Raw genomic sequence first — 13,354 nt, forward strand, 5'->3', positions numbered from 1 at the left:
AACACTGTTCCAGAACACTTCAACCCAAATATTCAGATGTGTGCAGCACATTTTATGGAGGACTATTTCCTGATCCTGGTAGAGTAGACTACAATGCCGGCTGTTCTGACTCACAGACTGTAAGTACGTTTTCATTTAAAGGATTTGCCACTGATGATTCAAACGCGAGTTTTAAGCAGTGTAGAGTAGCGCTTGTTTGTCATTTCTCCGATCACAAATGCAGACATGGTTTTATGTTTACGCGGCGCGATGCAACGCAACGCGTAAAAATACAGTATAAGTCATTATAATCCATAATTATGTCCCCACTGGATGCAACAAATGCCTCGTTTATAATGTGTTTTAATGTTTTTGAATCGTCGCTCCGGCCAGACAGGGCATCACAGTATGGTAAGGGGCGTAACATTTCCGTCACACGCTTGAGGTATTCGGCCAATCACAATGCACTGGATAGCTGGCCAATCACAGCACACCTCGCTTTTCAGACCGATGAGCTTTGTAAAAATCGACACGTTTCAGAAAGGCAGGCATAGAGGAGAAACAATAATGTACAGTTTGTGGAAAATGTGTTTTTTTAACTTTAAACCGCATAAACACATTTCATTACACAAAATACACAAAATAATATTCTTTTTAGCAACATCTAAATTCTTTTTAGCAAATATTCATTATTTTTGCACCATATTTTGTTCGATGAAGCCCACAGACCTGAAACTAATGTTAATTACACATTTCACTTTTGAAATGTGCTTAAAACATACTGACTTTTTCCAATCATGCTCAGAGTTTTACTAGCTTGTTACCTGGTACGTTAATTACTCTTCTTCCCTACCTTAACTGAACACATAATTGCTGAGGTTAATTTTCCAAACTAAAAACAAAATGTGTTGCACTTTATTTTTCATAAGATGCACTTTATTTTTACATAAGAAAGTACTGGGTAACTACTTGGGTTAAGGTTAGGTTAGGGATAGGTTCAGGGTTAGTACCTAGTTACTGCAATTATTATAATAAGTACATATATGCGGAACAGGTCTGTAAAATAAAGTACTACCACAAAATGTATGCTAACTATTGTCAACAGTTGTGATATGTTGGATAAGCAACATTGCTAGCTGCCAAATATTTCGATGAGTTGAGTAGTGTTTATTGAACAGCACTGGAGGAGACACAAGCAATTGTGTGAGTGTGGATTTGTTTTAGAGAAGATGAGGCAGTGGGTGACGCTTGGGTGGCTGTGAATTAGAATTAGTGGCATACATTGACTGGTATAAGAGCACTGGAAATGATGTTCTACCTGTTACTGAGCCTTAAGGATTTCCCTTCAACAAGAATCTACCACAGCTCCTCCTAAGTCAACTAGTCAATGGTGGAAACGTCCCCACTAAAAATTACAATTCTGTCATCATTTACTCACCCTCATGTTGTTACAAACCTGTGTGACTTTCTCTTTTACGGATATAAAAGAAGAAGAATGTTGGTAACCAAACAGTTTTGGTGCCCACTGACTTCCACTGTATGGCCCAAAAAAAAATTCTCAAAATATCTTCTTTTATGTTTGACAGAAGAAATTAGGTCATATGATTTTGGAACAACATGAGGGCAATTAATGATAACAGAATTATTATTTTTTTTGGTAAACAGCCATAGGTAGACACATTCTAGCTCAGTTAAAGCACAATAATTAGAAATTATGATAAAGGCTGTACAATAGATCTGTTTGTTAATATTAGTTAATAGCTAACATGAAATAAACAATACAGCATTTACTAATATCATGTTAATTTCTGCATATACCAATACATTTTTGGCATTTCAAGGTGTAAAAATTAACTTAAGTCAATGTTATTTTATCAAATATACTACTGATAATTCATTTCTTTCATAATACCTTAACTAAGGGCAATGAATGCTTGAAATGAAAAAAAAAAGTTAATGACGTTGCCTAATACATTAAATCATTAATGAATCGAACCTTATTGTAAATACTTACTGAAATTATTTTGCATTATTTAAATTATCTCTAAAACAATTATTTTTGTTAGTCCAGAGATATAGCTACTACTAACAAACCTCAACAGAATGAGTAAGGAACTGTTTCATATAGGATGCTGTAACACCCTGTGGACTGTTTGTTGTGGTTTCTTCCCTTTGTGTTGGTTTAGCCCATCTAATCATTAGTTAATCACCGTCATTGTGCTCACCTGTCTGCCTCTAATTATTCACCCCATATTAGTTCCTGTCTGTCTGAGCATTGGTGTCGGTTATTGTTAATGTTACCCCGAGTGTGTGTCTCACCTACCTCAACCTGCCTTGTTGTGTCTACAATAAATGTCATTATTGGAATCCTTGTCGTCCTCGTCGTCCTGCCTGCCTCCACACACCCGTTTCCGTGACAGATGCGTTCTGGAAGCACAACAGAATAAAGCTCAAAATATAACTACATTTAACTTGACATGGTGTCTTATAAAAAAAATCAGGCACTTGTCACACAAGATGCTGAACATAGCAATAAGTGACACTAATTTGCCTCAGCATGTGTAGAATTAAAAATAATTTTAAAAACTAGCTAAATATGAATACAAAAATCACAAATAAGAAAACATGCATTCTGTGTGAACTGCCCCTAAATGCCTTTGAATTATCCTCAACTGGAAGATGTTTTTTAGGAAATAGTGATTTACTGTGATTAATTTGATTAATAAATCAGCATATTATTTTTAATAATTTGACATCCCTAAATAAAAATGAATCTATGGAATAATCTGCAGAAGGCATTAATGATCAATGTCAAAAAAACTGTATTAAAGGGTTAGTTCACCCAAAACTGAAAATTAGCCCATAAATTACTTACCCTCAAGTCATCCTAGGTACTGTATATGACTTTCTTCTTTCAGACGAATCCAGTTGGAGTTATATTAAAAAATGTCTTTGATCTTTCAAGCTGTTTCATGGCACTCAGCGGGTGGTGCATGGATCAGTCCAAAAGCACTTAATTAAAATGCGCCCATCCATAAAAAAAGAGTGTCTCACACGCATTACTGTGGGAAGTAGGGGTGCTGAGGGTGTTGCAGCACCCCCTGGCGTGTAGTCCAAGAAAAAATGGGGGGCTGGGAGTGCGGTGTTAAAAATAAATAAATGGAAATTTTGTAATAAAAAATAAATAAAACTAATTTTATTAATTTGTATATTCCTTAAAATTCATAGAAAAAAAGTAGCCTAAGCCTACAATGACAGTAAGCAACAGTAAAACATGAATTAAGTTGAATCAAATTGATTGTGAAAGCCGTTTCAACTTAACCAGTTAAACTTGTTTATGCTTCATTTACATAGCCTTCCTTATATGGTATCAGCCTATATATGGGTTCATTTGAAAGTTTGGAGTGTCTTCTTTACAAAGAATACCATTCCTTTTGGTTTTAGCGATGAAAAATTTTGTCACCTCTGAGCGAATTTACATTTATACTCGTAGCACTGCTTCAGTCAGCCGCAAACAGCCACAAATATCTATATACTCTATATTATCTTTTAGATTAGGATCTCTTCTTTCAAACAAGACCATTTTCACGTTTCTGCGTGCTTCCATCGGTGAGATATAGAGCGTTTTGTCCAGGTTCCGAAATAGACGCTTGTCTGGAAAACAGGCGCTCTCCATATCATAAGAGCGCACAGCCAGCGCGTCTGATGTTTTAGAGATCTGTGGTCGCTTGTGGACTGCAATTGGTCAGATTACATGTCTCAACTCGGCGGCCATTTCAGAGCCATGAAATTTGACACCTCTGCGGCACTAGAGGGGGGAGAGGGGGTAGGCGAAAATACCAAAAAAACGCCCTGAGCTTAAGTGACTTAGGAAGTCATGTGTTGCCATGACTTTTTGATAATATTATTACGCCGTACCCAAATCAAGAATTAACGACCATTTCTACAGCCAATGCAAAGATACAGCAGAGAAAGAGCGAGAGCGACTATTTACCTCAGCAGCAGCCAATCTCGCATTCTCGCATCTGCAGCGATTATTTTGATCTTTAACATTAGATCTTTCCTATTCTTGAAAAAAATTTATGCTTAAGGTTAATTCAGTATTACTCTTAATGAAAAAAAAATCCCACACACATCAGCAATACTACAATGACAAAGTAATTATATTAAACATAAAATTTTTATTAACAGAACTAATAAGACATTCGCGTTGCAACAAATAAATAAAAGGTTTTTGGAATTTTCCCCTTACTTAGTTTGTGGCTCATTATTATTATTAATAATAATAAAAATAAGCTATACAATAAAAAAGTACAATGACAAATTCACTTATATTAAACTTTGAACTTTTATTAACAATATGAATAAGGAAAATATGTTTTACCCGCATTGTAACACAAATAAACAGTCTTTGGATTTCCCCTTTCTTTAAGTGTAAAACGATTGTAGTTTGTGGTTCATTATCCTATTAATAAAACACATCAGCCATAAAATAGTACAATGGCAAATTTGCATAGGCCTATATTAAACATCTAACTTTTATTAACAAAATGAATAAGACGGATATAGCCTACTTGCGTTGAAGGCCAACCCAAATAAATAAGGTATTTTACCTCTTTTAAAACAAATGCTTAGTTTGTGGTTCATTGTTTTATTTATTTTTATATATATTTTTTTTTAATGAAAACACTTTCTCAAACTCACTCTCGTCATGTGACCAAACTCCGACTGGATTCGTCTGAAAGAAGAAAGTCATATACACCTAGGATGACTTGAGGGTGAGTAATTTATAGGCTAATTTTCATTTTTGGGTGAACTAACCCTTTAATTGTACCACATATATAGTGTACATGAACTGAGCTGCTCTGATTTTTCCACCAAATTCAGGCTCAAAAGACTGAGCTCAAAAGACTGTGTGTCTGTCTTTGCCCCTGGAGACTGTGGCTGCAAGTGTAAAACCACTTCAGTCTTTGTAGTTGGGGCTGAGGTCACCAGACCAACATTGACCTTTGCAGTCCTATTTCAGTGATGGGCATTTGTCACTCTGTGGAGGCCGATGTGTGGTAATAGATTATTGACCATCGCACAAGTCTCATCTCGCCATGCGTCCAGAGCCCCGCTGTTTTCTTTATCACCAGAACGGAAGCCTGCAGCCATGAAGAGAAGCACCTAATCCACATTTTACACTTCAAATGCCGAATTACACACATAATGTAGCTATAACATACAGAAGACTCTGTAGAAACACGGACATCATGTTTAGTTATCAGGTAATGCTTCTTTTAGCATCACTGGACACATCTACTTGATGCTTTTGACAAATTTATCCTCGCTTTCTCATTCTGGCTCTGGATTTTTTTATGTAAATCCTAGTAAAAATGTAATACATTTAAATATATATTTATTTCATACTAAGTATAGTTAAAATCTATTAAAGGGGTCATATGATGCTTTTTTAAAGATCATTATTTTGTGTATTTGGTGTAACAGAATATGTTGACACGCTTTAATGTTCAAAAAACACATTATTTTAACATATTTACTGACATATCGCTCAAGACTTACTGATATAAAAATTGTAATTAAACTTTATTTGGAGTACCACTTGTGCACAATGCACATTTCTTAATATTAAGCCTAAAATGTGTTTTAATGTCACTATTGATAAGGATTGTAAGGTCTTTGAATGGTATCAGTCTTTAAATGCAAAATATTTAAAGTGAACCTAAAGTATACTTACAATATTTCGACTTTAGCACAATTAAATATAATTCATTTCAATTCAATGGTTTTAAGATGGTTTAGATCCTACCTGTCCGATTGCTACCACTTTGTTTATTTAAATGGGGAGTCATCTCAATTATCACCAGTAAAGTATGGAGTGCCACAAGGATCTGTCCTAGGTCCTCTGCTATTTTCAATATACATGTTACCCCTTGGTAATATTATTAGAAAATACAGAATTAGTTTCCATTGTTATGCTGATGATACTCAACTATATATCTCAACAAGACCAGATGAAACTTCTAAATTATCTAAGCTACTTCCGTATATCTTTAGTTGGACTTAGTTGGACACAATTAAAATGCATTAAGTACAAAACTAGTTGTTCCAATTTAGCAGACTTTAAGTATACCAGTACAATTGCAGGGTATTTTTATTAAGTACATAAATATGTAAATGCATTTGTAGTACACTTAGCATGAAATAAATGTGTTTCAAATACATTTTAGTATAATTATTTTTCACTAGGGAACACAGCAAACCAGTACTGGATGTTATTAAAAAAAACAGTAATTGCAACTTTCTAATTTTATTTTCTAAATAAAGTAGGATTAGGTTACTAATTATGCTCTTTGAATAGCAAATACATTATTTATTGTTTGAGATCATTTTCTAAAACCTACAGTACTTCGACCTTTATCAGACAGAAAAACACCAAATCATCATTCAGGATGTACTGGACAAAGTCATTGATTTATTTAAATAATATTTACGCAATTTTTATCTTTACGTAATCTAATAAACTTTTCAAAACATCCACTCTCTTCTAGAAATGCATAAATATGGAAATTTTAGCTAATACCGATTTTATATTTTAAAGCAATTATCCATATATTGGCCTATATTAAATTATCAATCTACTATTTGCAAGACTGATTACATTTGGATTATGTCTATCCAAATAATAATATAACAAAGAATTAAGATTAAAGCAAAATGTCAATGTGTCATGTACAATAAAATAATCTGGTTTGGATTAAACATTATTTTGTGTTTAAAAATAGAGAAACTAGAAATATCCATCTCATTTCTCACTTTATCAACTACTGAAAAGGTCTAACTGTACACACGCACACTGACAACATGAAAGTGAGCCACCACAATCATAAAATATGCTTTTGTTGGTTGTAATGTCTGGATTTTAATTCACTCAATTGTGTATCACAGCAACAGAGCTACGAGAACAATAACTTTAACGTGATTACTGAAAAACAGCAATTCTGAGTGCAAATCACTCCTCAGATTTTATATGTAAATAAATACAACAAACAGGAGAAAAAAATAAACTTACAATCTAAAAGTGAGAAACAGAGCAATGAAACAGCATTGTGATTCGCTCTATGTTGTGTATTTTGTTTTTAGCACAGTCTGGAATTTTGATTATATGATAATTCATCTCTGAGCTCCAATTTACCCCCTGCTGCTCGCTTTCTATGTTGGACCATTTTGTGAACGGTCCCCCAGAATGCTAAATGAGCGACTCGTTAAAAAAAGCCTGTCTTCCAGCTAAACCACATATTTATGGACATATTTGTTAGCTTTTTGTCAACATTAAACCTTTGGGCAAATGAAGTGTCCATTATGTGTTATTTTCTGCTCAAAGAAAAGTTCTGCTCAACTTTGTCTTGGAGTTCTTTCACAATTTGGGTTTACATTGACTTTTTTGAGGCAGACGGTACAAACGATTACACACTGAAGGCTTTGACTTTGGCCTCGGCCCTCCATAAGTGATTCCCTGCATTGTAATGGGTTAGACGTGGGACCCGAGGTCTGCAATATGTCCCTCTCTAGAACACTGTATAATAACTACCCGCTGTTCTGAGTCTCCGGCCCTGTCTGTCAAACAATCTGGGGACATTTAGTGTTATTTCACCACTGCTTATTTAGCCACAGGAAGCCTATTAATGTCAGCAGGCTTCATCCTCTTTGGAAGCTATCAAAGAGAGAGCTTGTGTGCCATTATTTTAATATCTGCGCACACTAAACACTGATAGGCTGATAACATTCTGTGCAACTCATATTACATATATTAAAGATTTCAAACCCCAATGCAAAGACAATAATATTACATATGACATCTAAATTGATTCTTAAGCACCTTCAGGTGTATTTCTGGCACTATCCCAAGCATTTATTAGCCTTTAAGTGAACCGCATCCTCGACGGTAGTACGCAGGTAATAGAAGATTTGATTCTATCGGTTGATACAATCTGCTGGCACAGAACAAAACACTTTGACTGGTTGTGGCGGCAGTGCCAACAGAAAACATCATAGATTATTAACCCTTTTTGTTGTCTGGCATCAGTAGCAGATGGTGCCGCACATTGGAGCGAGATAACAGCTGTCAATTTCAAGGTACTGCCTCTAGTGGAGCAATTTTTTTTTCCTTTTTGTTGCCTCATAGGGAGCTGGAGATGATTTTTTAAAACATAATAACCAAAACCGATGCACTTCCTCACCCTGATGAATTCCCAGCCCTGAAAAACCTCAGATGTATCGCTGTATACGCGCACATGTACACAATAGATGGACCGGAGGTGGTGCACTATAGGGAAAAGCCGGTAGTGGCTGCCCTAGTTGTCTTGAACGCGCATAAGCTGTCTCCTTCACTGACTCCTTTTAAATTAACTGAATCCTCCAAATAAATTCCTCATTGTGGGCTCTCAAAGCACAGGAAAGTTGCATTTCACCCAAGTGGCGGCTTGGGAATTGTCCTTCTAACCCACTCCCGTTCTTCTGATTTACATGAGAAAGGCAAGGGCTCGGAGAACTGGCCCCAGAGCTGAACCACTCCTCATTTATTCATTTCTTTACCAACATCACTCGCTTTCCATCAGGGGCTGCTGAGGAAATCATAGTAGCAATTTAGATTTGGTTTAACATACTCCTGGGGAAAGAGGACAGGGAATTGCCTCTATGTAGCATGTCTGCTTTCCCGCGCCAAACGCGATCGGTATCAGTTGAAAAGGCAAGAGATCAGAGTGGCATTCAGCCTCGGGTAAACACAGAAAACCTGCACTTTCACTGGTTTAGTGCTAGATTAAACTCTTTAAAATACCTCAATATCCACATAATGACTTTAAAACCGAGTGACAACGTAGTTAGGCACATTGGCTAATAGCCGATCATACACGCTACGTGGCTCAATTGCACACCTGGTTTGAGAGCACTTCGACAAACCGTAGTCAATTCTAATACAAGCTCCTGAAGCAGATATTCAATCGCAATGGCAAAGTTTCATGATCAAATGGAATGCATCAATTCAGCACTTGAAGGAAATCAATTTGGAGTGTTATTTCACCACTGCTTATTTAGCCACAGGAAGCCTATTAATGTCAGCAGGCTTCATCCTCTTTGGAAGCTATCAAAGAGAGAGCTTGTGTGCCATTATTTTAATATCTGCGCACACTAAACACTGATAGGCTGATAACATTCTGTGCAACTCATATTACATATATTAAAGATTTCAAACCCCAATGCAAAGACAATAATATTACATATGACATCTAAATTGATTCTTAAGCACCTTCAGGTGTATTTCTGGCACTATCCCAAGCATTTATTAGCCTTTAAGTGAACCGCATCCTCGACGGTAGTACGCAGGTAATAGAAGATTTGATTCTATCGGTTGATACAATCTGCTGGCACAGAACAAAACACTTTGACTGGTTGTGGCGGCAGTGCCAACAGAAAACATCATAGATTATTAACCCTTTTTGTTGTCTGGCATCAGTAGCAGATGGTGCCGCACATTGGAGCGAGATAACAGCTGTCAATTTCAAGGTACTGCCTCTAGTGGAGCAATTTTTTTTTCCTTTTTGTTGCCTCATAGGGAGCTGGAGATGATTTTTTAAAACATAATAACCAAAACCGATGCACTTCCTCACCCTGATGAATTCCCAGCCCTGAAAAACCATTGACCTCAGCTCTCTCATCATCCAGGGTGACATGCCTCTTTATATGCCTGTCTGCTTTTGCACTCATCAGCACAGCTCAGTACAAGAGTCAGGCTGGTTTCAAAATCAAGCAGAATCAGTCTGGGTCACGCAATGGCTCTTTTACAAAACCCAGTGAACTGCCCCGCTATCGCCTGCCTACATAGGGAGCTGCCTTTTAAAACAGCATACTAACTGAAATGGAACCTCAAAAATGATTTGGAATACTCTACATACGCACATGCACCCCATAAAATAGCATTACACGCATAGGAGAAGCCCCTGTTGAAAAAAACTGCATATGCTGTTAGGTATGTTTTGAAGCATGACTGCTGGTTTGAGCTGGTTTAAGCTGGTTCTTAGCTGGTCATGAGCTGGTCCTAAGCTGGTCCTGAGCAAGATCTAGTTGCTTAGGACCAGCATATGACCAGCACATGACCAGCTTAAACCAGCTCATGACCAGCAGCCATGCTTCAAAACATACCTAACCAGCATATGCTGTTTTTTTCAAAAGGGTCAGCTCCCCATTGAGTGCGTTTATATACACCTGCCTCTGTAGAAAGTGAACAAGGAGGATATAAGTTTCAGCTGGCATTTTGCAGTACTGGGGGTTTTAATACTTTATGTAGTATCACAACTCACATAATAAATCTGAGTCAGATACACAAATGCTTGTTTTGATGTCAATAATGGGTTATAACATGATTTTTTATATAAAGGTATTGTAAGCACAGTTTTCTTGTGTTGCAGATTACTGGTTTGCATGTAGGTCGTTAAAATGGGTTTCAGTAAACTATTAGATGTGCCTGTAAATGTGCTCATTGACTCCAATAAAGTTCTGCATTAGCATGTTGCTAAGCTAACAATAATAATGTAAGAAGCATAAAATTGCATTTTCAAATATTAAGCAAAACAGCTTTTTTAATTCTGGTTTTTAGCAATACTTTTCAATACTGACTGAAATATGATATTTACCTCATCCTGGTTTACTTTTTTTCGTCTGAGCTTGTCGCATGCCACTTTTTAAAACTAAAAATCTTGAAAGGTAGCTTAATTATGCTTGCATTTGAGGCATTTGTATGACTCCTTAAAAGTCCATTCAGCAGGTTCTTAGTTAAAATTAGCATCGCTATTTTTCGCATGTTTTAAATAGCGATACCACAGTGGTGCTAGATGCTGTACTGCCATTTATCACGATTAAGCAGGATTTTCTTTCTCATGAGTTTTATTAAACTTAAATTGTACTTATTCTACTGAGGTTTAGAACAGTCTACCCTTACCTGTCCAACAAAAAATCCTCAAATCTTTCAACCTTTCATTTGCCATACCAATGTTTACACTCATTTACCAAATAACACTAATAGCGTGAGGATTCTCTCTGTCATTTAGTGAAATACAGGGGGTCATGTCATTTGAGAATGGAATAATACACTGAGGAGTGACCTATATAATTAAAACCCTTTTTATAGAAAACTACTACAATCTACAATGTACACCATTCAGATGAGTCCTCACAAAACAATTATTTCTTAATGTGTAAAACTTTTAAAATTAGCACTAAACTACTGAATGCACCTTTAAAATGCAGCCTATACCATGCAGTCGCTAGGTTATATGTCACTGAAAAGATGATGTCATGTATTTTGAGTGTTTGAATACTGTTCGCTATTAACTTGCTGAGTGTTCAGGAAATTGTGAACAATGCGACCAGATAGTAAGAGTACAATATTATATACATACATTATCATTTCATTATCAAGCTTACCTGGGTATAAATACTCCCTACGCTGAAGAGGGCTTTAGGCTACAAATATTTATTTGCTGCATAACAATGGAAAAATCTCTCTCTCTCTTACTTGGACGCACCGTACAGCTTAAAAGAAAAAGCATTTCATTTACATAAAAAAGGTTTTCATTTTCATAATTAGCATACTTTACTGTTTAGTTCCTCAATACATCCTCCTTAGCTCCCCCTGTTATTTATCTTAAATGGTATCCTCCCCCAGAAAGATTAATTGAAGCTGGGATAAAACAAAATGGCTCCCAGGGGGTGGACGACTGTTTGTTATTCATGTTGGTCTGAAAACGGCAACAGTAAATCCTCTAAATTGTTGTTAAGCTGGGGTATTACCATATGTGTGCCATTTCCACAGACTGACAGCCCCCTTGGATCAACTGGGGACTATTGATCCTACAACACTCCATTTCAAGTTAATTGTGCTTGAAATGAGGTGCGCACTCTCGAGCATACCTTTGTTTGAAAGGTGGTTATTTATTTTTATTTGGCCGGATGTTGATATCTGGGAAACAGGAAATATTCTTTTCTCTTTTGTTATTTTTTATTTTTTTTTAACCAGTGCCGGAGCTGTGATTAGCCTACTTCAATTTGTCAATACCTGAAATGTACACTGTTGCCAGTAAATTACTGTAATTAAGATTTGCAGTAGCAAACCGTATTTTATTTACAGTAGCAAACTGTACTGTTAATTACCGTAAATTACTGAAAAAAATCCAATTCACCTGTATACTACTGTAATTCATTCATTTTAATATAGATTTCATTTGATTTTATCATTTTTATATAGAATTCATTTTATTTTTATCCTACATAGGTACTACTGGCATTCAATTAAAACAGACACAATAATTATAAAATATCAAATTCTTTATTTAATCAATGCATGTATAACACTTAAAAATACAGTCTTCCAATGCTGGAACAGTGCATCTTCACCACATCTCCTGTCTTAGGACGTTTTGCAGTGCATTATGTTGTATCCTCTGGATTTATCCTCACAAAGAATCTTCAGGCAACAGAAACATAATGGGGAAAAAATACATCGCCATCTGCAAAACCCAGGTGCCGATCCAAAAAGTGGCCACCACCTTTGCTCACCATCCACTTTGTTAGTGACAGAAATGTGTTCCCTGAAAAACAAGAAGTAGAAATGACACACTTTTAAAAGGCAAACCCCATATAGAATACACAAACCTCTCAAAACCATAGGCAAGTTGTTCTCTTACCATGAATTATCAGTCTCAGGGTGGCTGGCATGCTCATGTCTTTCTTGATGCTTCATTGCAGTTGCCTTTAAACACAAATACAAAAAAATGCAGTAAATTTTAAATTCCACTGAAATCTATAACAAACTAATTCTAAAACTAGAAAGACAGCTAGACATAAAACTAGTATAACCTAGCTAACATACAATTTATTTTCTCAATATAGGCTACTGGCCAACATTAACTAACACCTGAACAAAATTTCACATGAGTTAACTTAATGTTAATATAAGATAAGTGTTTCTCATTAAAAATAATTTTAATTCAGTAATTCAATAAGGCGACAAAAGTCGTTTGAAACGACAGCGCAGTTTACCATAGTAAAGTTACCGCCATGTTGACGGGTAAATGTTAGGCTACTAGGTTAAACTGGTGTGCAAAAATCTGACAAAACACACAGACAAACATACACATATTTTTACCTTGCTTGCTGGTCTTATTCACTTCTGAGCGGCGCATGCGCAACGCCGACGTCCTACGTCATCCTCCTACACTCTTAAAAATAAAGGTGCTTCAAAAGGTTCTTCAAGCGATGCCATAGAAGAACCATTTTTGGTTCCACAAAGAACCATTCAGTCAAAGGTTCTTTAAAG

The sequence above is a fragment of the Sinocyclocheilus anshuiensis genome, unplaced genomic scaffold, assembly GCF_001515605.1.
Source record: "Sinocyclocheilus anshuiensis isolate Anshui unplaced genomic scaffold, SAMN03320099.WGS_v1.1 scaffold72, whole genome shotgun sequence".
Lineage (NCBI taxonomy): Eukaryota > Metazoa > Chordata > Actinopteri > Cypriniformes > Cyprinidae > Sinocyclocheilus > Sinocyclocheilus anshuiensis.